The following is a 27,135-nucleotide window of genomic DNA, read 5'->3' on the forward strand; positions in this document are numbered from 1 at the left end:
AAATTAATAAAATATAATTATAGAAAAAAAATATTGTTGTTAAGTGCTGTCAAGTCAACTATATTTCATAGAAACCTTAAACATATCAGAACTTTTCCCTGTCCTGTGCCATCCTCACAATCTCTGGCTTTCTAAAACACATAGAATCGCTGTGTCAATCCATTTTGAGAATCTTCCTCACCTTTCCGAGCATGATGTGGTTTTTTTTCCCCAAGGTCTGCTTTCTCCTGATAACATGCCAAAAATGTTTGAGACAAAATTCATCACGATTGCTTCTAAGGGGCATCCTGGTTGTACTTTCTCTAAGACAAACTTGTTTGTTCTTTTGATATTTCATAGGATATTCAGTGCTGTTTACCAATATCACAATTCAAAAGCATCCTCATTTTAGTTTCCCTTATTCATTGTCTACTTTGACACAAAGCAATAGAAAATACCGTGGCTTAGATCAGGTACACTGTAGTCCTTAAACTGACATCCTTCCTTGATCATCAGCACTTTGAAGGGGTCCTTGTCAACAGATTTTCACAAAGCTACACATCCTCTGATTTCTTGATTGCTGTTCTTATGGCTATGGATCCATGGAAAAGAAAATTGTAGACAACTCAATCTTTTCTCCATCTAATATGATGTTGCCTTTTGATTCAGTAGTGAGGATTTTTGCTTTCTTGGTATTGAGATAGAATGCATTTTAAATGTTGTAATCTTATATCTTATCAGGAAGTGCTTCAAATTTTCTTCATTTTCTACAGGCAAGGTAAGCATAATGCAGGTTATTGATGAGTCATCCTTCAGTCCTAGTACCATGTATTCTTCATTTAATCTAGCTTCTTTAATGATTTGTTCAACATACAGACTGAATAAATATGCAGAAACAATATAACCCTGATGCATACCTTTCCTGATTTTAAACTATGCAGGGAATCACATGGGAGGAGATTGTTTATCTTTCTCCACATAAAGCAGTTGATGGAATCAAACTGTGTGTCTTTGAATTGGGAGCACAACTCCTTTAGAATCTAGGTTTAACATCTGGCAGTTCTCTATTTATGTACTGTTTGGGCTGTTTTTTCATAATCTTCAGTGAGATTTTACTTGCATATGATATTGTTACGTATATCAAGATGATAGACTAGAGAAACAGCCTTTCAGAACTTCTGAACTGAAGAAACTAGCAAACAAAGATAATAGAGGCAGACCAAAAAAACAAAAATTTTCAAATGTACAGCTTAAAGAGCTCTGATGGTTTGTTGTTGTTGTTGCTGTTAGTTGCCTTTGAATCGAGTATGACTCATAGCGACCCTATGAACAAAAGATCAGAACCCTGTTCTCTGCTATACTATTCTCACACTTCCTGACACACAAAAGCCCATTGCAGCAGTCACCATGTCAATCCACCGGCTCTTCCTCTCCTTCACTGACCCTCCACCCTTCCCAGAATCATGTCCTTCTCCAAGAAATAGCCCCTTTTAGTAACATTCCCAAAATATGAGAGGGGAAGCCTCATCCTCCTTGCCTCCAAAGAGCACCCTGGCTGCACCCTCTCCAAGTCATATCTGTTTTCTTGGCCATCCATGGGATGTTCAGTGCTCTTCTCCAATACCACAGCTCAAAGGCAGGCATCAATTATTTCTCTGTTATCCTTATTCATTGTCCAGCTGACTGGCTTAGTGGTAAGGAATTCTGCTGCTAACACAACAATAAGCTGTTTTGTGGGAGACAGATGGGCAATCTCCTATTGTGTTTACTGCCCCTGAAAACCTGCTGGAGGCTTAGTTATAGGTCATTTCTGACTTGACGGAATACCACCACAACAGCACAGTTTAAAAGAAAAGATGAACTTCAAACACTGACTGAAGGAAGAGACTGAATTGAAACATTTAATATGGAGAACAACAGAACACAACAGTAAACACTACAGTGTGGCCATCTTGAATGTGACGCAGAAGGGCAGCAGCTTTAGCAGAGGGAGCAGCAGCAGTACCCACACACAGAAGAGGCACAATGTTTCCTTTTGTGTTCCTCCTTCCCTGCTTTTGTGTCTCCCCCTCCTGCACTACACACCAGGTGATTGGCTGTATTCCCCCCTTCCCTCCAAGCCCCCACTCTAGCTCAAGCTATGCCCACACTGTCATGTATCTAGAGTTGGAAGTTCTCAGACTATGCTTCCAGGAACCTGTGGACTACACAAGGCTAGCCCGCAATCAGCCCCTCAGTTAGCAGCCTTCTTTCTTACAAAGCACTTTGAACAACCTTATCCTTTATGGGAAAAACCATGTTTAATGTTATTTGTTGTTATGTGCCATCGAGTCGACTACAACTCCTATCAACAGTAGCTCTGAATCTTGCTGCATCCTGAGCCAACCTTACTGTCTCTGACTCATCTGATCCCATTGCCATAGTCACTGAGTCAAATCATCTCATCCAAGGTCTTCCTCTCCTATGCTGACCCTCCCCCCTTCCAAGTATAATGTCTTTCTCCAAGGACTGGTCCTTCCTGGCAACATGCCCAAAGTATATGAGTTTCAAAATCCTTGCATCTACTCTCTCCAAGAAAGACCTGACTGATCTGTTGGCAATCTAGCATCACAACTCAAAGGCATGATTTTTCTTCATATATACATACGTGTGTGTGTGTGTGTGTGTGTGTGTGTGTGTGTGTGTGTATCTCAGAAGAGCAATGATGTCAATTTGCAGACTAAAGTGCACCTGATTCAGGATATAGTCTTCTTAATTACTTGCTATGCATCAGAAAGCTGGACAGTGAATAAGGATGATAAAAGAATAATTCATGCTTTTGAGTTGTGGTACTGGAGAAGAGGACTGAATATAACAGATATGTCTTGGGAAAAGTACAGCCAGAATACTTCTTGGAAGCAAGGATGATGAAGTTCCATCATACATACTTTAGACATGTAGGTAGGTGAAGCTATTCCTTGGAAAGGGTCATCATGCTTGGAAAGATAAAGGGTCAGCAAAGGAGAGGAAGACCCTCAGTGAGCTAGATTGACACTGTGACGTCAGCAATGGGCTATAGTGTGTCAGAGAGATGATGAAACTGGCACAGGATAGGGCGTGTTCAGGTCAGCTGTTCAGAGTAGTTATGAGTCGTACTCAACTTGATGACACCTAACAACAACATTTATAATTAGGCACTTCACGCACACACACATACACATATATATTGGGAGCTCTGGTGGCCTAGTGGCTGTGCTGCGATCACAAAGGCTTGTTATTCAAATCTATCTGCTGCTTTGTGAGCAGTGTTCTCCTATATGAAAAGCCCTTGGAGAGTCAGCTATGGGTCCGTTCCTAATTGTTAATATAGCACCACCACCCCTACACACAGAGACACACAGACACACAGAAAAACACACACACACAGACACACACACACACACACACATTTCTTTTTATCTAAGATATTCAAGGAAATATCCACAGTAGTGGTTTTTGAAGAGGCAGGGATTTTTCTACTCTGAGATATATCTGGATCTCACATGCTGAGCATATTGTTCGTAATTTTATTTTTATAAAATTTTCCCAAAATTATCTGACCACCTTCAGAAATTTTCTCCAGACTCCTCCATAGTGAACTCTTGACCCCAGGCAATCTCCTGTGGTTGTTTCCTGAACACAAGCATCCAGCTCTGGGGGACAAGTTGAGTCTGAGTGTAGCTTTCCTTGCTGGGTAAGCTGTGGCATGGGCCATAGCCACCATAGCCACACCTTTTGTTATAGTTCACAAAATAGCACCATAAGGGCTTGTGGCAACTCTACTCAGTTTTTAATTTTATCACTTGGTAACCTTTTTTTTTTAACCTGTGGAGTTTAAGATCACCTTTACCCAAAGGATTTGGTCTATGTCCTTAGTTTCTGAGAAATAACCTCTAACACCTTGGAATTTTAATGAGCACTCCAGACCCTTGTCTGTGGGTTTATGCTAATGCTGTGATTCAAGTTGGGACTGTTGTTGTTGTTGTTATGTGCCATCGAGTCGTTTGCGACTCATAGCGACCCTATATACAAGAGCCCTAAGCGCTGTTCTATCCTGTGCCAACCTCGCTGTCTCAAACACATTCATTCCCACTACTTCACTCGATCCATCTCATCGAGGGTCTTCCTCTCCTACGCTGTCCCTCCACTCTCCCAAACATGATGTCCCTCTCCAAGGGCCAGTCCCTCCTTGCAAGATGCCCAAAGTATGTCAGATGAAGCTTCAGAATCCTTGACTCCAGGGAACATTCTAGCTTTACCCTCTCCAGGACAAACCTGTTTGTTCTCCTAGCAGTCCATGGTATATTTAACACTCTTCTCCAGTACTGCAACTTAAAGGCATCAATTCTCTATCATCCCTATTCACTGTACAACTCTCCGATGCATAGCATGTGGCCAGGCCATAAAAATCACCTCATGATATTAGATTGACCTCAAGGAATTCAAGCCCTTTGATTTCCTGGTTGTTGAAAAACTTTGGAATTCAGACAATGCATGGGGACTGGGAGGAACAGTAAGACAATGAAGATGTATATTGAAAACTCTCCCACATCTCATATTATGTAGCTCCTCATTTATATCCTTTTTGTTAAAATAAAACTGTATTAACTGAATTTTAAGTATGACCTGACTTGACACCCTGGTCAGACTCCAGACAGACTTCTCCACTGCCATGCTTATCCCAGGCTTAGGCTTAAGAATTCTACCTATCTCCATACCTTTTCAATTTATATGCAGAACAGATAATTTGGGAAGCTGGACTTTATGAGGAGGAATGTGGCATCAGAATTGGAAGAAAATTCATCAGCAACCTGCGTTATGCAGATGACACAGCCTTGCTGGCTGAAACTGAGGAGGACATGAGGTATTTGCTGCAGAAGGTCAGGACTGTATGTAGTCATCAATATGGATTGAAGCTCAACATCAAGAAAACAAAGATTCTCACCACTAGGACAATTGGCAACTTCATGATAGACAGAGAAGAGATCAAGATTGTTAGTAACTTCAGCTTGCTTGGTTCCACAAACATTATTGGCACCAGCAGTCAGAAAAATCAAAAGACTAATTTCATTGGGAAAGTCTGCTTTCAGAGACCTCTCTACAGTATTGAAGAGCAATGATGTCAGCCTGGACACTAAGGTGTGCCTGATCCAGGCCATGGTCTTTGCGATTACTTGCTATGCATCTGAGAACTGGAAAAAACTAAGGAAGGTAGAATAAGGATTCGTGCCTTTCAGGAATTGTGCTGGAGAAGAGCACTGAACATACCATGGACTGCCAGGAAAACAAATAGGTCTGTCCTGGAAAGGGTGAAAGCAAGCTGCTCCCTAGAGCAGGGAGCTCTAGTGGCCTAGTGGCAAGAAACTGCATTGCAATCCCAAAAGCCCAAGGTTCGAGGCCACCAGCCTCTCTGCAGCAGAAAGATGGGCACTCTTCTCCCATGTGATTAACTGCCTCTGAAAAGTTTCTAGAGGGTCAACTATAGGTTAGTCCTTGCTCTAGTACACAAAAACAACTCACATACTATTGGCACATGTCCAGCAGGGACCAGTCATTGGAGAAGGGCATTATGCTTGAAAAGGTAGAGGGACAGTGTAGAAGAGAAAGACCAGGATGAGATGACTCAGTGACTGAAGAAATGGGATAAGTCTATTGAAGACCATGAGACTGGCTCAGGATAGGACAGGATTCAGAACTGTTATACATAGGGTTGCTAAGAGTCACAGGCAACTTGATGGTACATAACAACAATAACAACCTGTAGTAAAGTCAAGCGAATTCTGTCATGTTGCCCAAACATCTGTATGTGTGTATGCCAATATTTGTCATGTAAAGTTTAAAGCACTGGCATGATCATTCAAAATAGCAGATGATAACAAAATTAAGGTTGGAATAGTTCTTCTGGAAATGGATGATTTTCTTTGTAATATAACTTTTCACACTACGTATTTGTTTAAATTCAAATTGACTTGTACTCTCTCTTTATACCTATTCAATGTACTATTGTACCAGCAATGACGAGGATGGTACAAGATATGGCAGGGTTCAGGTCAGCTGTTCATGGTATAAATCATACTTGACAGCACCAAACAACACAACGACAATAACAAATATACTAAAGAGAGTTCTTGTGGTAAGTGGTAAGGAGTTGCGCTCCCAAAGTAAGGCAGACAGAATTCACCAGCTGTTCCATGGAAGAAAGATGGGCAAACTCCTCGAGTGTAATTTACAGCTGAAAACCCACTGGAGAGTCAGCTATGAATTAATTCTTACTAAATGGTACATATAAACAACAACAAATGTACAAAGTAGGACTAAAGGAAGGACTGAGAATTTATGAAAGATTAAAGATGTGGTTTGACAATCTGCATGAAAACGGCTGAGCTCACTATCTTTAAAACCATGTTTAAGTCTTTCACTCTCTGTTATTATAAAGCAGCCCTGCTGCAAAACTAAATATTCAACCAAAGTCCAAAGCGGCCTGTCTTTAAACTGTTTTCTTATCTTTAATTAAATTCTTACTTTCCACAGTATTAGTAAATTTGATTTTTCAAAGTAGCTGTAACCTCTTAGTTTCTTAGTAGTCCCTTAAACCTCTAAGTCAGCATCTGTTCACTTTTCTAGTGGAATCAAATCTCACTAGCTAACAGATTTAGAGGGCGTTGGCACTAAAGATCATTAACAAAGTCCTGTGTTCTAATAATTATAAACGTAAGTGGAAGTAAATACTGACAGTTAATTTACAGATTTAGGGTGCTAGTCAAATTGCTTTTTAAAATATATTTGTTACATGTCATGATTATGCGTGTGCATGTTAGCCCAGCTTTTGTAATCATTATACCTGGTCTGAGAATTCAGGGGTAGTACAAATGGGTAACTAGTCAACTGTGAATTGAGAAGTTGGAGGTTTAAGTCCACTCTGAGGTGCTTCAAAAGAAAAGTCTGGTCATATCGTTCTGAAAAATCAGCCATTGAACCCCTCAGAGAGCTCAATTCAGCTTTGACATGCAAATGGTCTCCAGGAGTTGGAATTACCAACTCTGCAACACCTGGGGATTGGTATGCCTGGTCAAGGATATTGGAGCATATCAGCAACACATCTACCCTTGAAAACTGTGTCCAGCCTGATGGACTTAAAGTCACGCTTAATTGTTGTTGTCAGGTGCCATCAAATTGACCACTGCTCATAGTAACCTTATGAGCACCAGATCTGAAGTTGACCTCTCCTGTGCCCATTGTTTCGGTAACTATGTTGAAAATCTTTCTTTCTCTGATCTCTTGCCTCTCCTAGCATGAAGTCTTTTTTCAAGGATTGGTCTGTCCTGACCCAAGTATATGAGACGGAGTTTCACCATCCTTGCCTCTAGTTAGCAATTGGTTGTACCCCCTCTGTGCCTAACGGGTCTATCTAAATACCTCCTCCTCTGAAAAGGATAAAATTTATCATTTTAAAATTGATCCTGTTCTACAGCTATGGGAGTACTAAGAAGCAGTGTACTTTCTTTTTTCATTTTCACAGCGTCTGTCACCTGGTAATCTGTATGTGACATGTGATCTCAGAGTTTACATCTGAAGAAGGGATAGGCCCTATCAGACTAGCTCACACACAGGCTTGTGACTTTAGCAGCAAATTTCAGCTCGTGGCTCACCAGATACATTTGTCAGAATGGAAATGTCTATTTGAGCAGATGTGTTTACTGTTTTTAAAGGTGTTTACAATTTCAAGGTGCTTGTTGTAGTGTAGGAGTTTTAGTAAAGTTTGAAATTCAATAAAGGGACCAGGAATTGCATAAACAAGCAAGGGATGAAAAGACATTTCAAGCTTTAACAAGAGTCTGGTGCTTCCCCCTCAACCTTATTGCAAAGGCTTTTCAAAAGCAGTGACATTAGCCCCAGTTACAAATAGAGATGCCATAAAGAAGTGACTCGAGTTTTATGATTAGAGAAGCCTGGATTGTAACCCATTTACAGATTCATCCCTTTTCTCTTTTAAGTTGTGATTTTAACAAAAATTTATCAAGAACTTGGATTTTCATTCATTCATTTTTGTACATTTTTCTTCCTCCTCCAGTTCACGTTCTTTTTTAAAAACATTGTTGTTGTTGTTGTTGTGTACCATAGAGTCGGAACCCACCCATTGCTGACCCTCCAGCAGGGTTTCAGAGGCAGTTAATTGCATGGAAGATTACCCAGCCTTCTCCCGAGAAACAGGTAGTAACCTCGAACCACATGTCTTCTGGATTGCAGTGCACCTTCTTCCCAGTAGGCCACCAGAGCTCCCTTTTAAACAAATATTCATTCACTATTGCAAAATTTCCTCCTGTCACCCTTCGCCTCCCCCTCTTCAGTCCTCTTTGCAATGTATCTCTTATTCTGGACTGTTGTGTAACATATAATGCCTAATCATATATTCCTTTTAAACAATTCTCTCCCTCATCTGTTCCAATACAGTGTTAATTATCTATCCATTCTTTTCCTATTCTCATCACAACCCCTCATGTCAGTCCTGGTTGAGAGTGAGTAGCTAATGCAGGTTTGGCTGGGTTGGAAGCCAAGATCTCCTACTTACCACATAACCTAAGACAAGAGGCTTATTTTTTTACATATAACATGGAGGGGGGTATAGTTGGATTTATCAAATAAAGTTGCAAAGAGAATTATTGATAAAAATACATGTAAAGCCTTGTACATAATAAGTGTTCAATTATATTTACTTATCACTATGTTTAAGTATTGGAAACCAGTTTTTCTTCTTAAATAAGGTTTTTTGACTATTTTTAAACAAATTCTTTCTTCACAGTTTATCTACACATAAACTTCAAGTTCAGGTAAAAATTATCAATTTTTTAAAATTTATTTTATAATTGAATTTATCTAAATTTTTATTTTAGTTATAAGGTCATAAATTCCAAATTATCTATGCCATAAATAAATGAGATGTCACTGTTTTCTATTATCTGTGCTACTACTCCCTCCATTAGTAAAGGTAATTGAGAGCTGACTGCAGTCTAAAGAAAATGTTAACATTGTAATGCCCAAGTGGAGCTTATTTAAGGAGTGATTATGGCTGGAAAATAGTCTGTAAAAATAGCACTCGTCCTTACATCACTTGTTCCCAGCAGCGCCTTCAAGCCTTCCTGACAAACAGGCCTGCCCTCCTGCAGCCCCAGGATTCTATTCTGCCTCACACGTCCCCAACACAACTGCCAGCTGAGTTCTAATTGCAGAATCTTCATTAGCAGGAATGATTGAAACTATAAAAAGAACCCAGCTGAATTTTTCACATCCTGCTGGGTGAACACAAGGACTGGCTCTCCTGCTCCTGCCCGACCACCGACCCTCCTCCCCCAGCAGTTAGCCTTGGTAGATGTGTGGTCCTGTTCCCTCTCGGAAGCTCTGAGCATGGATAGATGCTCCCTCCCCCTCCACGCCTCCAAGCTCAGGAGGTGCATTGACGACCATGACAAATATGCCTGGCCTTGCTCACAGCTGCAGACAGAAGATTCATTCCTTAACCTCATCACCTGAGTGTCTGGCCCAAAGTTGCCTTGAACTTGATAATCAAAGATTGATAACAGACATTTATCCCGGACCCCTGGGCCTGTGTGACAACTTACCTGTCTACAATTAGCCCTTTTCAGTTACATCTTTTCTTGGTGTTGTCCACCAATAAGTCTTTGTACAATACCTGCTAAATGCTGACTACTGGGTTTATTGTAGTGAAGACAGCTATCTAGAAACAATAGGCCATTAAGAAATTCAAAATCTAGGGGAGCTCTGGTGGCCTAGTGGCAAGAAGGTGCACTGCAATCCAAGAGGCACACGGTTCATATCTACCAGATGTTCTGCTGGGGAAGGAGGGGCAATCTCCTCCTGTACCAGTCAGATCCGATTTGATGGTACATGTACAAAAAATAATAATAAAATAAAATTTTAAAAAAAGAAATTAAAATTCTTGTTGTAAGATGTCTTATTTCCCTACCACTATAATAGAATATACTACAAGTAGTATCTGGGGGGAAAAAGAGAGAAATGTATTTTCTCACAGTTTTAGAAGGCTGCGTTGTTGTTGTTGTTGTTGTGTTAGGGGCCATGACTGCAACTCATAACTACTCTATGAACAACATATCTGAACCTTGTCCTATTCTGCCCTGTCCTCACATTCTCTGCCTTATTCTGAGTTCATTGTTACAGTCACCGTGCAAACTCCTTGAAGATCTGACCCTTCACCATTTCTAGCATGATGTCTTTTGCTAAGAACTATTCCTTCTGACAGCATGCCTAACACAGATGAGACAAAGTTTCACCTTCCTTGCTTCTAAAGACCACTTTGACTACACTTCCTCCAAGACAGATTAGTTTGGTTTTTTTTTTTGTTTATTTGTTTTATTGTTTGTTGTTTGGGTTGGTTTGGGGTTTGGTTTGGGGGTTTGGTTTTTTTGTGGTTTTTTTTCAGGCTATGGGATATTCAAGGTTCTTTCCCAACACCACAATTCAAAGGCATTTATTCTTCTTCTGTCTTCCCTATTCATTGTCCCAGTTTAAGATGCATAGGAAGCAATTGATGATACCATGGCTTGGATTAGTCTTTAAACTGACATCCTTGCTCTTCAGCACTTTGGAGACGTCTTGGACAACAGATTTTCTTAATGCAGCATGTCATTTTATTCCTTGATTACTTTGGCTATGGAGGAAGTCTGATAAGGAATCACATTGCTGACTCAAAGGCAAGTGATTTGAATCCACCAGATGCTCCATGGGAGAAAGATGAGTCATCAACTGCCATGCAATTTACTGCCTCTGAAATCTCAGAACCAGTGAAGAGGTTGGTTCTGATTCAATAGTATACAGCAACCACAAGAAGCTACCACTAGAAGGCTGTTGTTCTTGTTAAGTACCATCAAAGAAGTACGTCAACATCAAAACTGTACATCAACAATATTGAGAAGTCCAAATTCAAGGCACTGGTTTTAAGGGAAGGCTCTGGGTTTATAGGCTCTCGATCAACGGTTTTTCTCTCTTCCAGCATTCTTTGGTTTCCTGGCAGTCTTCATGCTGTGTGACATCTATCTTGCCTGTTTGTGCTTGCTTTTGTTTCTGTATCTTTTTTGTTCCTTATAACCCAAGTGTGATTATATTTCGGACACATCTTACAGTGAAGAAGTCTCATTAACATAAGAAAGAAAACCATAATCTCAGAGGATAACATCCACAGAAGTGAAGGCCAGAATTCCAATACATAGTTTGGGGAGAAATCATGCCATTCAAAACAAAAGGCAAAACTACACGCACTGCTTCTGATTATAGAACTAATAACCTTAATCGCCCAATGGAATTATTTATATAAATTTTATATACAACCCATGCAAAACTTACTTTCTTTTTTATTGTGATTTTAACAAAAGTTTACAGAAAACTTGGATTTTCATTCATTTCTTGTTGCACATTTTCCTCCCTCCCTTTCCCTTGCCCCTACTCAAGTTCACTTTCTTTTTTTTTAACATTTATTCATTATTGCACAATTTCCTCCCTCTCCTCCCACTTCTTCCCCTTTACTATGCACCTCTTATCCCGGACTGTTGTAATACAAATAATGCCTAACCATATATTCCTTTTAAACAGTTCTTTCCTTCATGTGTTCCAATGCAGTGCTCATTGTCTTTCCATTCTTTCCCTAGTTTCCTCCCAAATCCCCATGTCAATCCTGCTTTATAACAGTAGTGTTATGCAATATTTGTCCTTTTGTTACAGATATTTCACTCAGCATAATGTCCTCCATGGTCATCCATGTTGTATAATGTCTTATGAGGTCCTTATTTTTCAGTGCTGTGTAGTATTCCATTGTGGGAATAAACCATAGTTTTTCTATCCATTTGTCGATAGGGCATTTTTGTTACTTCCATCTCTTTGCTATTGTGATTAGCACAGCCTGTAAACACAAGTGTGCATATATCTGCTTGGATGGCAGCTCTGGTTTCTTTAAAGTATCTTCCCAGTATTTGAATTGCTGGGTCAAATTTCTATTTCCAACTTTTTGAGAAAGCACCCGACCACCTCCCATAGTAGTTGCATGGTTTTACACTCCCACCAGCAGTGAATAAAAGGTTTCAATTTCTCCACAACCTCACCAGCATTTGTTTGCTGCTTTGCTGAACTTTGCTCTTGTTGCTAGAGCAAAACATATTTCTATAGACAATTAGGAGGAGGGGGAAGGATAAAAAAAGGACAAGGAAAGCACATGATTGTATCCTCATATCTAGAGAGAAAAAAGAACAATGTCTGCTAAGGATGTTCATAAAAATTCAGAATAGCAGACATCTCTGAGATGCAGTGTAGCAAAATGATAGTATAGTCTCTGAAACCACAATCTAGGTTCCAATTTCAATTCTATTGTCTTGTGAACATAATATTTTGTCCAAGTTTTAGGAGGTGGGTTTGTTTTACCCCTAAAAGAGAATACTAACTGTAGTATCTCACTGAGTGTTTGGAAAGATTCAGCAGGCTAATATAAGCAAAGCATATTTCAGCATCTGGCATTTAAATACAAATATGGCAGAAGAGAGGGCAAAATTTTGATCTTTTATTCATAGGGTCTCTATAAGTCACAGTTGATTCACCAGCACCTAACAGCAACAACTCGATAAATGTAACTATTTGGTGAGGTGACAGATGCTGAAAGAAGAAAGGCATGAGTGGAAACATACTTTTCTAGGTAACATCATGGTAAATAGAGAAAAGATTGAAGTTGTCAACAATTTCTTTTTACTTGGATCCACAATGAACACTCATGGAAGTAGCAGTCAAGAAATCAAAAGATGTATTGCATTTAGAAAAACTGATGCCAAGGACCTCTCCCAAGTTCTAAAGAGCAAGGGTGTCAGTTCAAAGACTTAGGTGTGCCTGAACCAAGTCATGCTATTTTCAAATGCTTCCTATGCATCTGAAAGATGCACAATGAATAAGGATGACAGAAGAAGAATTGATATTTTTTTAACTGTGGTGTTGGAAAACAGTATTGACTATTCTACTATTCTGCCAAAAGAACAAACAAGTCTGTCTCGGAGGTAGTGCAACCAGAGTGCTCCTTAAAGGCAAGGATGGTGAAAGTTCATCTCATGTTCTTTGAACAAGCTGTTAGGAGGGGTCAGTCTTTGGAAAAAGACCATGCTGGAAATGGAATTGACACAGCAACTATAACAATGAGCTTTGGAGATCATGATGATGGTGCAGGATAGGATAAGCCTCAGATCTCTTTTCTATAAAGTTGCTATGTTGTTGTTGTTGTTGTTGTTAGAAGTCATCAAGTCGATCATGACTCACCAACCCTAGGAGAAATAGATCTGAACCAGACTTCTCTGTGCCATCCTCATTGTCTCTGACATACTCGAGTAAGTTGCTCTTGTCACTATGTCAGTCCATCTCAGTAAAGATCTTCTTCTCTTTCACTGATCTTCCACTTTTCCAACATGATGTCCCTTCCCAAGAAATAGCTTCTCCTAACAAAATGCCCAAATTATGTGAGATGAAGCTTTGCCATTCTTGCTTCCAAGGAGCATTCTAGCTACACTTTGTCCAAGAAGTATCTGTTTGTTCTTTTGGCAGTTCATGGGATATTCAGTACTCTTCTCCAACACAACAACTCACAGGCATTATTAATTCTGTCATCCTTATTCATTGTCCAGCTCTCAGATGAATAGCAAGCTATTGAAAAGACTGTGGCCTGAATCAGGCACACTTACGTCTTTGAATTGACATCACTGTTTCTCTGTATTTTGGAGAGGTCCCTGACGGTGTACTTTCCCATGTCTTTTGATTTCTTGACTGCTGGTGCCAAGGGTGTTGATTATGGATCCTTGTAAGATGAAATCTTTGGCAATTTCAACCTTTTCTCCATCTATTATGATAATGCTTATTGGAATGGTATTGAGGATTTCTGTTTTCTTGATGCTGAGATGCAATTCATGTTGACGTATGTATTCTTTAATTTTCTGCAGCAAGTGTTTCAAGTCCTCACTTTTTCTGCGAGTGTCATCTGCATTATGCAGATTATGGATGAGTCTTCTTTCAATCCTGATACCACACCTTTCTTCACAGAGTCCAGCTTCTTAAAGGATTTGTTCAGGGTACAAACTGAACAGGTATGGAGAAAGGATACATCTCTGGTGCACCACTTTCCTGATTTTAAACCTTATAGTGTTCCCTTGCTCTATTAAGACAACAACTTCTTGGTCTAGGTTTAGATTATGTATTAGCATAATTACATGTGCTGGAATTCTCATTCTTTTCAATGCAAGCTATAGTTTAGTATGCTCACACAGTCAAATGCTTTGTATAGTCAATAAAACACAAATATTCATCTTTCTAGTATTCTTTACTTTATGCTAAAATCCTTCTGACAATAACAATGATATCCCTGGTGCTAAGGCCTTTTCTAAACTAAGCCTGAACTTCTAGCTGTTCTCTGTCAATGTGCTATTCCAGTTATATTTTTATTATCTTCAGCAATATTCTGCTTCCATACAATATTAATTATGTTATCCAATAAATTCCAAATTCTGTTTTCCAGGAGGGAAAGGCAAAATTATTTTAAAAAAGGAGATATAATGCAAATCAGTAAGCAGAAGTAGCTGATCTCCAAAATGTCATCTTCCAGCACTTCAAATCCACCAGCTGCTCTATGGGAGAAAAATGGGCACATTCCCCTTACAGCCTCAAAAGTCCAAGGAGGGTCAGCTATGAGGCAATTCCAACTCCATGGCAATGGGAGAGTAATATACTTAGTAATCATAGGACACACAATACATTTCCCTCTCTCAAAATGACATCCATCTGGCTAATGCTTACTCATCACAGGACATGTGCTATAAGTTTACTTTTAAAAGATGGAGTCTATCACAGAACATTCCCTGTGGCCTCCTCCTCAGGACTGTGGTCACTGTTCTTACTAGCTTAACATACATGTGGTACCTGAAAGCTCTTTCAAGAATTGTTAACAGGAATTGCTAACAGAGTTAAAAGCCATTATGAATGAAATTCTGTATTAGCTGAATTCCAGGCTACTTATGAAGGATGTATTCCTAGGTCTTGGGATAGCTTCTTGATGTGATCTGTTAGGAGGAAAATGCTTCTGGTGGTGTAGAGGTCAGAAGCTTTGTTGCAATTCCAAAGGCATGTGGTTTAAGGCCACCAGCTGCTCTGCAGGAGAAGCATGGACAATCTCCTCCCATTAATTGCCTCTGAAAACCCGCAGGAGCTATGGGTGGGTTCTGACTCTACTGTACACAACAACAATAAGGAAGAAAGGTAGTTTTATTGTGCAAATCATGTGAAAAGGAAAAGAAACTGGTAAAACTGTCAAAGTTGGTGATTCAGAGGAAACCTAGCTTAAGGATTTTCCTTCTCTTTTGCTGACATTGAAAATGCTGCCTTTTATACAACATCAGAGACATTATATATTATATTATTGAAACTGGAGTGGATCTCAGCTAAAGATTGCAGGAGAAGAAGCAACATCAAAGTATTTCAACTTACTGAGAAGGTTTTTTCCTAGGCTAAAATATAAAGGGCTTCAGCTTGATAAAGAGATCTCTTTCAATTGTACTAGACTACGGACTCTTCATGAATAGTAACATGAAGATAACTCTGTAAAGAGGAATGCTGCATCAGGATCAGAAGAAGACTCATAAACAACCCTGCTTGCTGAAAATGAAGAGGACCTCAAACACTTGCCGCAGAAGGTCAAAGACAATAGCCTTCAATATGGATTATATCCCAACATTAAATAAAGTTATGGGAAACAAAAGATGAGTTGTTTTGGTAAATTCTGCTGTCAAGGATCTCTTCAGATTGATAGTGAGCAATGATGTACGTTTAGAGACTAGGGTGCACCTAATCCAGGCCATGGCTTTTTCCATTGCTTGCTATTCATCTGAGAGCTGGGCAAAGATGAAGGCTGATAGAAGTATTGATACCTTTGAGTTGTGCTGCTGGAAAATAATATTGAACATGCCACAAATTGCCAAATGAACAAATAGGTCTGTCCTGGAAAGGATGAAATCATGTTGCTCTTTGGAGGCAAGGATTTTGAAACTTCACCTTACATAATTTGGGCACATTTCCAGGAGAGGCCAGTCCTTGAAGAAGGACACGATGAAGGGTAGAGGATGAGCACAGGAGAGGAAAGCCCTCAATGGGTTGGATTGACAGTGACTGTGACAACAGGGCCAGGTATGTCAGAGACAATGAGATTGGCTCAGGATAGGGCAAGGTTCAGAGCCATTGTTTATTGGGTTGCGATGAGCCATAGTCAACTCAACCATACATAACAACAAGAGTGGGTCAATAAGCAACATCATGATAGATGAGAAAGGATTGAACCTGTAAATTATTTCATTTTACTTGGACCTATCATCAAGACTCTTGGCACAAGCCCTCAGAAGATATATATATATTGCTTTGGACAAATATGCTGTCATGGACTTCTGTAAAATGCTGAAGAGCAATGATGTCAGTTTGAAGACTAATGTTCACCTGATTCGGGTCATAGTCATTTCAGTTACTTGCTATGCATCTGACAGCTGGACAATGAATAAGGATGACAGAAAAATTTATACCTTTGAGTTGTGTTATTGGAGAAGAGTACTGAATATCCCATGGACTGCCAAAAAAATAAACAGGTATGTCTTGAGAAAAGTGCAGCCAGAGTGCTCTTTGGAGGCAAAGGTGGCAAAATTGCTCTCTCATCCTTTGGACATGTTACTAGGAGAGGCTATTCCTTGGAAAGGAATATCATACTTGTAAAGGTGGAGGGTCAGCAAAAGAGAGGAAGACCCCACAGAGATATATTGACATGGGAACAGCAGCAATGGGCTCAAATATATCAGAGACTGATTAAAAAGGATGGCACAGGATATGACAGAGTTCAGATCAGTTGTTCGTATGGTCAACTGTGAGTCATACTTGACTTGATGGCTCCTTACAACAGCAAAAACAAGGACACTTCTAGTGTATGGATCACAGCAAATTGTGGCTAACCTTGAGGAGAATGGGAATCCCAGAACACTTGATTGTGCTTATGTGAAACTTACACTTGGAACAAGAAGTAATCTTCAGAACAGAGCAAGGAAATATTGCATGATTCAAAATCAGGAAAGGAATGTGTCAAAGATACATCTAGTCTTAGTATAGTTCAATCTGTATACAGAACAGATCATTCAGGAGGCTGGTCTCTATGAGGAGGAATGTAGCATCCGGATTGAAGGAAGACTCATCAACAACCTACGTTATGCAGATGACACAACCTTGATTACTAAAACTGAGGAGGACCTGAAATGCTTGCTGCAGAAATTGTCCAAGACTGTAGTCTTCAGTATAAATTGAAGTTTATCATTAAGAAGACAAAGATTCTTACCACTGGGCCAATTGGCAGCACCATGATAGATGGAGAAGAGAAGGAGGCTGTAATTGTAAATAACAATTATAGCTTGTTTAGCTCCATAATCAACATTCTTGGTACCAGCAGTCAGGAAATCAAAAGACAAATTGCACTGAGAAAATCTGCTCTCAGGAACCTCTCCAGGGTACGGAGAAGCAACAATATCAGTCTAGAAACTAAGGTGCACCTGATTCAGGCCATGGTCTTCACAATTACTTGGTAATGCATCAGCAACAATGACTAAGGATGTCAAAGGAAGAATTGATGCCTTTGAGTTGTGGTGTTGGAGACAGTTTTGAACATACCATGGACCACCAAGAAAAAAAATAATTCTATCTTGGAGAGGGTGAAACCAATTTTTCCTTGGAGGCAAGGATTTTGAAGATCCATCTCACATACTCTGGGTATGTGGCCGGGAGGGACCATCCTTGGAGAGGTACATCATTCTCAGAAGGGTGGAGAGACAGCACAGGAGAAGACCCTGAATAAAAAGGATTGATACAGTAACTGGGGCAATGGGGGTTGGTGTTTTGGAATTAGTGAGACTGGCTCAGGATAGGGGAGTGTTCAGGGCTGCTGTGTATATGGTTGCTAAGGGTCACAGTTGACTCAATGGCACATAACAACAACAACGTTTGCAGTTGCTTCTCTTTCTTTTGAAACTTGTCACATCGGCACATAAATGTTCCCTATTGGATGAAAGGGTTTTTTTGTTTGTTTGTTTGTTTGCCTCACCCACATCTTTAAGGTACTCTCTACTTTGAGGTGACAGCCCTTTTCCCAGTCTCATTTTGAGTGCTTTAAAGCATGAAGGACTCATTTTTTTAGCACTATATCCAACAATGCTCTTCTGTTATTCATAGGATTTTTAAAAGCCTATCATTTCAGAAGTGAATGGCCAGTTTGGCTTCTTTAGCTATCCTAGTGGGGAAGCTCTACTGAAACTTAGCCACCACGGTGACCCTGATGATAATACAATAATAGTGGCATAGCTTACCACGTCACAGAGATGTTCACGCTACTCCAGTATGACAAACGTGTTTTACTGATTGTGAAAAATCACTGGAGTTTTAATTCCAGAACACTTAACTGTACTCATGGGAAACCTCTACATAAACCAAGAAGAAGATTCCTGAGAACAAGAGAATAGCACATGGTTTAAAATCAGGAAAGGTGTGTGTCAGGGTTATATGCTTTCTCTATATCTAGTGAGTACACTGAGTAAATTATTCAAGAAGCTGAAATATATGAAGAAGAATATAGAATCAGAATTAAGGAAGATTCCTCAGCAGCCTGTGTTATGCGGGTGACTCAACTTTGCTTGCAGAAAATGAAGAAGACTTGAAGCATTTACAGAAGAAAATCAAAGCTTACAGCCTTAAATATGGATTACATCTCAACATTAATAACATCCATTCCTACCAACAGTGAGTAAAAGTTCCAATCTCTCTACAATCTCACCAGCATTTGTTGTTTGCTGCCCTGTTAAACTTTGCTATTATTGCTAGGATGAGATGGTATCTCACAATTGTTTTGATTTACATCTCTGATAGCTAGGGATTTTGGACATTTCTTCATTTGTTTTTTACCAGCTTTATGTCTTCTTTGGTGAAGCATCTATTCATATTCTGTGCCCATTTTGCAATTGGGTTGTTTTTTTTTGTTTGAGGTGCTGGAGTATTCCATAAGTTTTAGATACAAGTCTCTTATTAGATATGTCATTGTCAAATCTTTTCCCCCCAGTCTGTGGACTTTCTTTTTAATCTAGCGAAGAAGGTTTTTGATGTGCATAGGGATTTGATTCTTAGAAAGTTCCATTCATCTATTTTATCCTAGCCTGCTTGTAGGCTTTTCATTATGCTTGGAAATTTGTTTATATTGTGGATTAGACCTTCTAGATTTGTTCTTACCTCTTCTCTGATGAATTTTTTAGTCTTGGATTTTACTTGTAGGTACAGTTGAGGGGAAGAATGGTCTGAAAGGTATATATATTTCACTATTATATATATGACAACAATCTGAACAAGAAATGCATTGCAAAGTAGACTGGGGGATGTGTTAGGGAAGGAGGTGGGGGAAATTTGCAACAATGAATGAATAAACTTAAAAAAAACCCACCAAATCCTCACCATTGGATGAATAGGCAACATCATAATTAATGAAGACTGAAGTTATCATTGATTTCCTTTTACTTGGATCCACAATCAATATGCATAGCAGAAGTAGTCAAGAAATTTTTTAAGAATGCATTAGGAAAATCTACCATGATGGGCTTTTCTGTACTCCTAAAGGGCAGTGAACTGAGAAAGTAAATATCACATGAAAATAAAGACCCCTACATTGTAAGGCCATTTGGAAAAAAAAAATAGCAATAGAGAAGGCTGAAAGGAAAGAAGAAGGGCAGGCCTCATCACACCAAATATTAAGTATCTAACACTTTCATGGTAAATATATTGATATATTGATAAGTTCACTTGAATCTAGTTGATTCCTACTCAGAGTAATCTTATGTGGGATAGAATAGAACTTCCCATAGAATTTCCAGGCTGTAAATATTTACAGGAGCAAAATGCCTTATTGTTCTCTCCCAGAGTGGGTTCAAACTTCTTACTTTTGGTCAACAGCCAAATTTTTTAACTGCTTGCTATGTGAGAACATTCAATATTGTGACAGATTAATGTGATGGGGGCCGGGGCGTGGAGGAGAAAACAAAAGCTAAAGATCATTGTTGCCACAGTGCAAACAAGAAATAACAAACTCTAAACTACCTTGGTAAAATAGCAATGGGACAGCACATTAGGAGTGTTATGAAATATGTTTCATAAAATATTCAAGGGAGGTTAATGACCGGATGGATATGGGGGCTAAGAAAAAGAGATGACTGAGTTTTAAAATTACATGAAATTGGCAAGATGGATTTGTGACACATTATGCAGGGGCCTTTACATGACATTAAAGAATTGGAGACTTTTATAAACTGGCTAGTAAAAAGGTTACATTGTTATTCTTGAAAATTCTCTAAAGGCAACACAGAGAATGAATCAAAAAAGAGGGTCCCAATTAGGCTAACCAGAAACATTCCCATTAAATTATTAAAGTTGTTAAGCAAGAAATGAGGAATTAGGGAGCTGTGGTGGCCTAGTGCCAAGGAGCTGTGCTGCAATCTCAAAGGTGTGTGTGGTTCAAATCCACCAGATGCTCTGCTGGAAAAACAGGGTCAATCTCCTCCTGTACCAGTCAGATTCGATTTGACAGTACACACAAGAAAAGAAAAAAGGGGGGGCGGGGAGAAGAAGAAGAAGAGATGAGGAAGTGACCTAAAACTGAGAAGCAGGAAGTACATACAGGAGTTAATAAAATGTTGGCTATGAGTGACTTGATCAGTTGAAAATGGATAGTCAAAGAGGAGAAGAATATAATAAAGTTTTGAGTTTTCTAGTTTGTTAGGGTTTTGTTGAGTCACAACCAACTCATAGCTGACGTTCCAGTGGCTTTTCAGAGACTACAACTTGCATGGGACTAGATTGCTTATTTTTCTTTATACTGCAAAGTGGCTCATTGATTAGACGTGTCTGCCTTTGGGTTGGTAATTAAACATCTTACCACTAAACAACCAGAGCTCCCTAGTTTGGGCAGGAGGTAAATGGTAGCAGCATTTATCAAGGAAGTATATCTAAGGATACTGTTTTAGACAGATGGAGCCCTGGTGTAAGGCAAGTTGTTAGGTGCTCAACTGCTAACCAAAAAGTTGGCATTTCAAACCCACTAGCCAGTAACTGTTCCTACTCAAGAATGATGCCATTGATCACAAGAATGTGGAAACAGCCCAGATATCCAACCACAATCGAACGGATTTAGAAATTATGATACATTCATACAATGGAATGCTACCCAGCACACAGGAGCAATGATTTTATAAATTATTACCTAACTTGGGAGGGACTGAAGAGCATTGTGCTAAGTGGACTAACTCAGTCACCCAAGGACAAATATTGTATAAAACCATTATTGTAGAATGAGTACGAAGATCCAAGGGAAAGCAGAGGGTTGAGGATGTGCAGGGGGTGGGAGGAATTAATCATGGGGTTGTACAATTTGATGGTTTGGGGGTGAGAGAAAGCAGAAGAGGCTAGTCTGAAATACAATGTTGTCGAATTTTGTAAATAAACTAGCATAAATAATTTTTTAAAAACTGAATGATGTGGTTGCCTGCTTTCATAAAGATTTACAACCTTAGAAACCGAACAAAGCAGTTGCTATGAGTCTGAATTGACTCAGCAACAACAGTTTTCATTTGGTTTAGTCTGGTTTCAGACTACAAGTTGACTGCAAGTTAGAATACCTTCAGTTACACATGTCTACAGGTTACGGCTGATGGTGCAGAAACGGGAATCATCAGGGATGAAAAGTAATTCAGGTCATTGCCACGACTAAGGTGAAAAATTAATATCGAGGCAAATGTTAGGTAATGCAGTTTTGCAGGAGTCTGTGGCCCAAAGGGTGAATTCAGCCTTGCCTTTGAGAGGCACAGAGAAAGTCAAAGCCACGTTTGACAACTGTCAGATCACATCTGTTTTCTGTGGTATGGTTTCCCTAGTGACTGACAATCAGAAGATATAAATATATGTAACACATCAAATAGACAAATCCACTCGGCACAAATCTGCCTAAATATTTAGACACAGACAAGCAGTGATAGAAATTATTAAGAAATTGAAATTCCAGTCACTAAAGGTGATCAAGTGAAATGGAGAACAGCTCTCCTTCCAGTGTGACTTGCATCTGGAGGCTTCTGGTTGACGTGTCATTTCTAACACGGGAAAGGACAGCTCCTCATTGTGGAAGGTTCTCTGTCTGACCAATTGCATATCTCTTAACCCTGCTTTTGCAAATTTTATCCTCATGGCATCCCATCACAAGAGGATAGATTGGAGAGGAAGCAAAGTATAGGACATGTGGTTGTTGTGGTTGTTGTTATTTCCCATCGAGTCATTTGCCACTCATAGTGACCCTATGTACAAGAGCCCTAAACGCCGTTCTATCCTGTACCAACCTTGCTGTCTCAAACACTTTCATTCCCACCACTCCACTCACAGAATTGATCCATCTCATCAAGGGTCTTCCTCTCCTGCGCTGTCCCTCTGCTCTCCCAAACATGATGTCCCTCTCCAAGGACCAGTCCCTCCTTGCAACATGCCCAAAGTATGTCAGATGAAGCTTCAGAATCCTTGACTCTAGGGAACATTCTGGCTTCATCCTCTCCAGGACAAACCTGTTTGTTCTCCTAGCAGTCCATGGTATATTCAACACTCTTCTCCAGCACCACAACTCAAAGGCATCTATTCTCTTTCTATCATCCCTATTTACTGTCCAACTCTCCAATGCATAGCACGTAATTGCAAAGACTATAGCCTGGATCAGGTGCACCTTAGTCTCCAGCCTGACATCGTTGCACCTGAGTGTAGGGAAAAGAATGTTATGTTTGGTATCAGTGCACATAAATAAATGTAACATTAAATAGATTGAGTTCTAGTTCCAGATCCCAGAGTTGCTACTTATGTGACACAATCTCCTTGAACCTCCTCTTATCTATAAAGTAAGAGTATCCGTTCCTGATTTATCTACCTCGCTGGGAATATGAGGGTCAAGAGCTAATATATGTCAGTGCATTTTAAGCTGTGTTCTTCAGAGGCCCAGATTTCCTCAGCCATCCTTCCAAGCCACAACTCAAAGTTACAGAGACAGGGTAAGAAGCTTTTCTGAGCGTGACTGGGATGAAGAGGGCTTTTGGTAGAGAGAGTTTGGGCTCTGGTTCCCTCACACCTGGTTTCCCCAGAACAACTCCAATTTTTTGTGTTTTTTAATACTGATATTTCAAAGGATATTGTGCATGAAATGTTATTATGTACCATCAAGCTGCCTATCTAGCGAGTTTTCAAAAGCTATAAATTACACAGGAGAGATTGTTCATCTTTCTCCTGCATAGTAACTGAAGGATTCAAACCACCTACCTTTGGATTGGCAGTGCAACTCCTTACCAATTATGTACCTGCTATAAAAAAAAAAGAACCCACACAACTGAAAGTCACTGATATCTATGAATATATACAGATGCACACAGGCACAAGTTATCATTAAAGGGTACATTCACTGCTCTGGATAACTGTTGGATGAAAAGGAACAGGTGTCTAAAGTCAAATGCTCTACCACTGAGCTACATCCCCAAGGAACATGAGCCTTTCAGATTATCAGTACATTGCAATCTCTGCTGTTCTCTTTTGACCTTCATTATCAGATAAATTCTTTATATTGAATTTGTATTATCATAATAATTATAACTTGCTCTAATAATACCCTAAATTACACCTCATCCTAACATGACCAGACTTATCTTGATTACATCTATAAAACGGGTGTTGAGTAGCCAGGTGAGGGCAGCTACCAATTACCCCTGTTCCTAGTTTAATTATAATCCTCCTTCCTCCAGCCCAGGAGCTCTCCTGGAAAGAAGCAATGTTTCAGCAATTCCCCACTGCAGAAAGCCCATTTGGGAGAATGAAATCTCTCACCCAGCCCAGAGTTCCTGTGGGAGAACTCACTTTTGCTCTAAGTTTCAGCACATTATTTCACACCATTAGACAAGACTCCATCACAAAAGAAGGTGCCAGGGAAGATAAGTAGAGCTTGGGTTGTCTGCAGGCAGACCATTAGGGACTTCACTCCATTGTATTTTAATAGGTTCCCAAGAGCCCAGGACCTAAAGAGTTCTGTTGTCCTAATCTGCCCAGTAATGGAAAATGGGGTGACAAAGGAAAATTTCAGGTTCGCTCTAGTTTTCTTAAAAAAAGAATTAAGTCCTGAGTTGGGTTTTGTGACCATGGAAGCTAGAGCAAGTTCATTATTATTCCTGTTTAGGAATATCCTAAATCACTCAGAAGTCCCTCCTTCTCAGTGATAAAACCCAAGAAATCCCAGAAATAAAGGGAACATTTCATCTAAGAAAGCTCTTAAAGTCTTAATTGTTTTGGTCTCTAAAGACTGCAGGCCTTTTGATCAGTGTATTTCCAGGCAGTAGCTTTTGTAGTCAACTCACTTTTTCCAAGGTCTGTTTCCCCTCAGAGATTTCTCTCACAGCTGCTTTTCTCCCCACAAGCATTGCTTTCTCCAATGCTACCTGGTCACTTCATCAGGACCTTGGAGGAGACATTGTGGATTGTTTCCTTATTACTCACTGAGGGAAAAGGAAGGATAAGAAGAGTATTTCCTAAAGTCATGTTCAAGGCTTCTGCCATTTTATTCATGCTAGGAAAATGAGAAAAGATTTCTATATATATGACAAGGACAAGGATTTTTTTTTTTTACAAAATAAAGGAAAATTCCAGAAACACTCATTTTCTCCATTAGAATAGGAAAGAAACGTAAGAGCCCTGTTGACTCCTAGGAGAGTGATAGGATCTCAACTCCCATCAGTTTGAGTCATGCAAGATTGGAGTGAGGATAATTAAAACTGAAGTTATGGCCCCAAGGACATAGGCCACACTATCAGCTTTCATTTAGGAACTTCTAAACTTTGGCCAAACTTCCTAGTTCCTTCTTCATAGTACTTATGAAATACAAGAATTGCTATTTGAAACCAAAACCTGATCCATTGAGCTTACACTCGGTTTCTTCATCACTGCTCCAGAAATAATAAGCAACATCATGATAGATAGTGGAAAGATTGAAGTTGTTAACAATTTTATCTTACTTGGATCCACAGTCAACACCCTTGATACCAACAGTCAGATCTGGAGACATACTACATTGCTGCTGTGAAGGACCTCTTCAAATTACTGAGAAACAATTGATATCAGTTTGAAGAGTAAGGCACCTGATTCAGATCATGGTCTTTACAGTCACTTGCTGTGCACCTGAAAGCAGGGTAATGAATAAGGATGATTAAAGTTATATCTTTGAGCTGTGGTATTGGAAGAGAGTACTGAATATCTTGTGGACTACCAAAAGAACAAGCAGAGATGTCTTGGAGAAAGTGCAGCCAGAATTCTCCTTGGAGGCAAAGATGACACAGCTTTGTCTCATACTCTTGGGGCACATTGGTAGGAAAGGCTATTCCTTGGAGAGAGACATTATGGTTGGAAAGGTGGAGGGACAGTGAAAGAGAGGAAGACTCAATGAGATGGACTGACAAAGTGACTACAGCAAAAGGTTTAAGTGTGCAGAGATGATGAGAATGACACAAGGTAGGACACAGTTCAGATCTGTTATTCATAAGGTTGCTATGACTTATGTTTGACTCAACAGCACCTAAAAACAACAATAACTCCACAACTTATTTTGGAGGGGAGGGTACGCTGCCCTCAAAGCTGCAAACTCCGAATGTTTTTTGCATCTATAATGAGTTACTCAAAGAACAAAGTCTCCATAATTCTGAAGAGATATTCTTCAGCATGGGCTGAGGTGAAGAAAGTGAAATGGGGATAAGAACCCATATTTGTGGAAAACCTAGTTCAAGGCTCGGTGACTTCACAAGAAACAATTTTAAGATTTTCAACTACTCTACGGACTAAGTATTATTACTTCCTGTTTTCTAGGTGAGAAAAACGTCTCCTTAAATATTATACCCAAGGTCATGTCACTAAAAAGGAATGGATCTCAATTCTCTCTACCACCTAATAGTGTTTGATTAACTAATTGTTAAATCCTATTGATTCTGCCTCTTAAATAAGTCTCAAATGGGTCTCCTTCTTGCCAATCTTATTAACATAAATTTGGTTCAGGCCTTCATTAATTCAGCTAAGCCAGTCTAATGGTCACTTAGCAGTCTCACTACTTATGTCACTACATGAGTTTTCCTCACTTCCCAACATCTCCTGACCATACCATCCTCCACACTGACCATACTTTTCTTTGTCAAATAAAGAGGTGTTTATATAACCCTAATGCTTATACATTTTCATGACTTCTTTCTACTATAAGGTTAAGCCCAGATCTTTTGTGTTATCTACAAGATCCTCCACAGACTCTTCTCTGATAGCTGTCTAGTCTCATCTCTGGTTACATCCATTCTCACCTTAAATTTCCAGGCATATTACACTAGCTCAAAATTCTCCAATATTACTAGCTGTATCACTTCTTGGAATAGGCTATTTCCTTGCTATGTAATTTTTTTTCAACTTTTCTATGTTGGTGGTGGTTGTTAGGTGCTGTCAAGTCAGCTAGGACTCATAGTGACCCTATTAATGACAGATTTGAAGTCTGCCCTATCCTGTGCCATCCTCATCATTTCTACCACACTTGAACTCATTGTTACAGTCTCTGTGTCAACTCATCTCATTGAAGATCTTCCCCTTTGTCACTGGCCCTCCATTTTTTTGAGCATGATATCTTTTTTCCAAAAATTGAACCCTCCTAAAAACATACTCAAAGTATGTGAGTCAAAGTTTCACCATCTTTCCCTTTAAGGAACACCATCACTGCACACCATGGGATACTCAGTACTCTTCTCCAGCACTGCACATCAAAAGCATTGATTCTTCTTTTATCCTTTGTCATTGTCCAACTTTAAGATACATAGCAAGTATTTGAGAAGACCAGGCTTGGATCAGATGCACCTTAGTTTTTTTTTGGGGGGGGGTGTTAATAATTTTAATGAACATTTACAGAGAATTTGGATTTCCATTCATTCATTGCTGCACTTCTCTACC

The sequence above is a fragment of the Elephantulus edwardii genome, unplaced genomic scaffold (genome assembly GCF_000299155.1).
Source record: "Elephantulus edwardii isolate Elephantulus edwardi_28Jun2011 unplaced genomic scaffold, EleEdw1.0 scaffold00262, whole genome shotgun sequence".
NCBI lineage: Eukaryota > Metazoa > Chordata > Mammalia > Macroscelidea > Macroscelididae > Elephantulus > Elephantulus edwardii.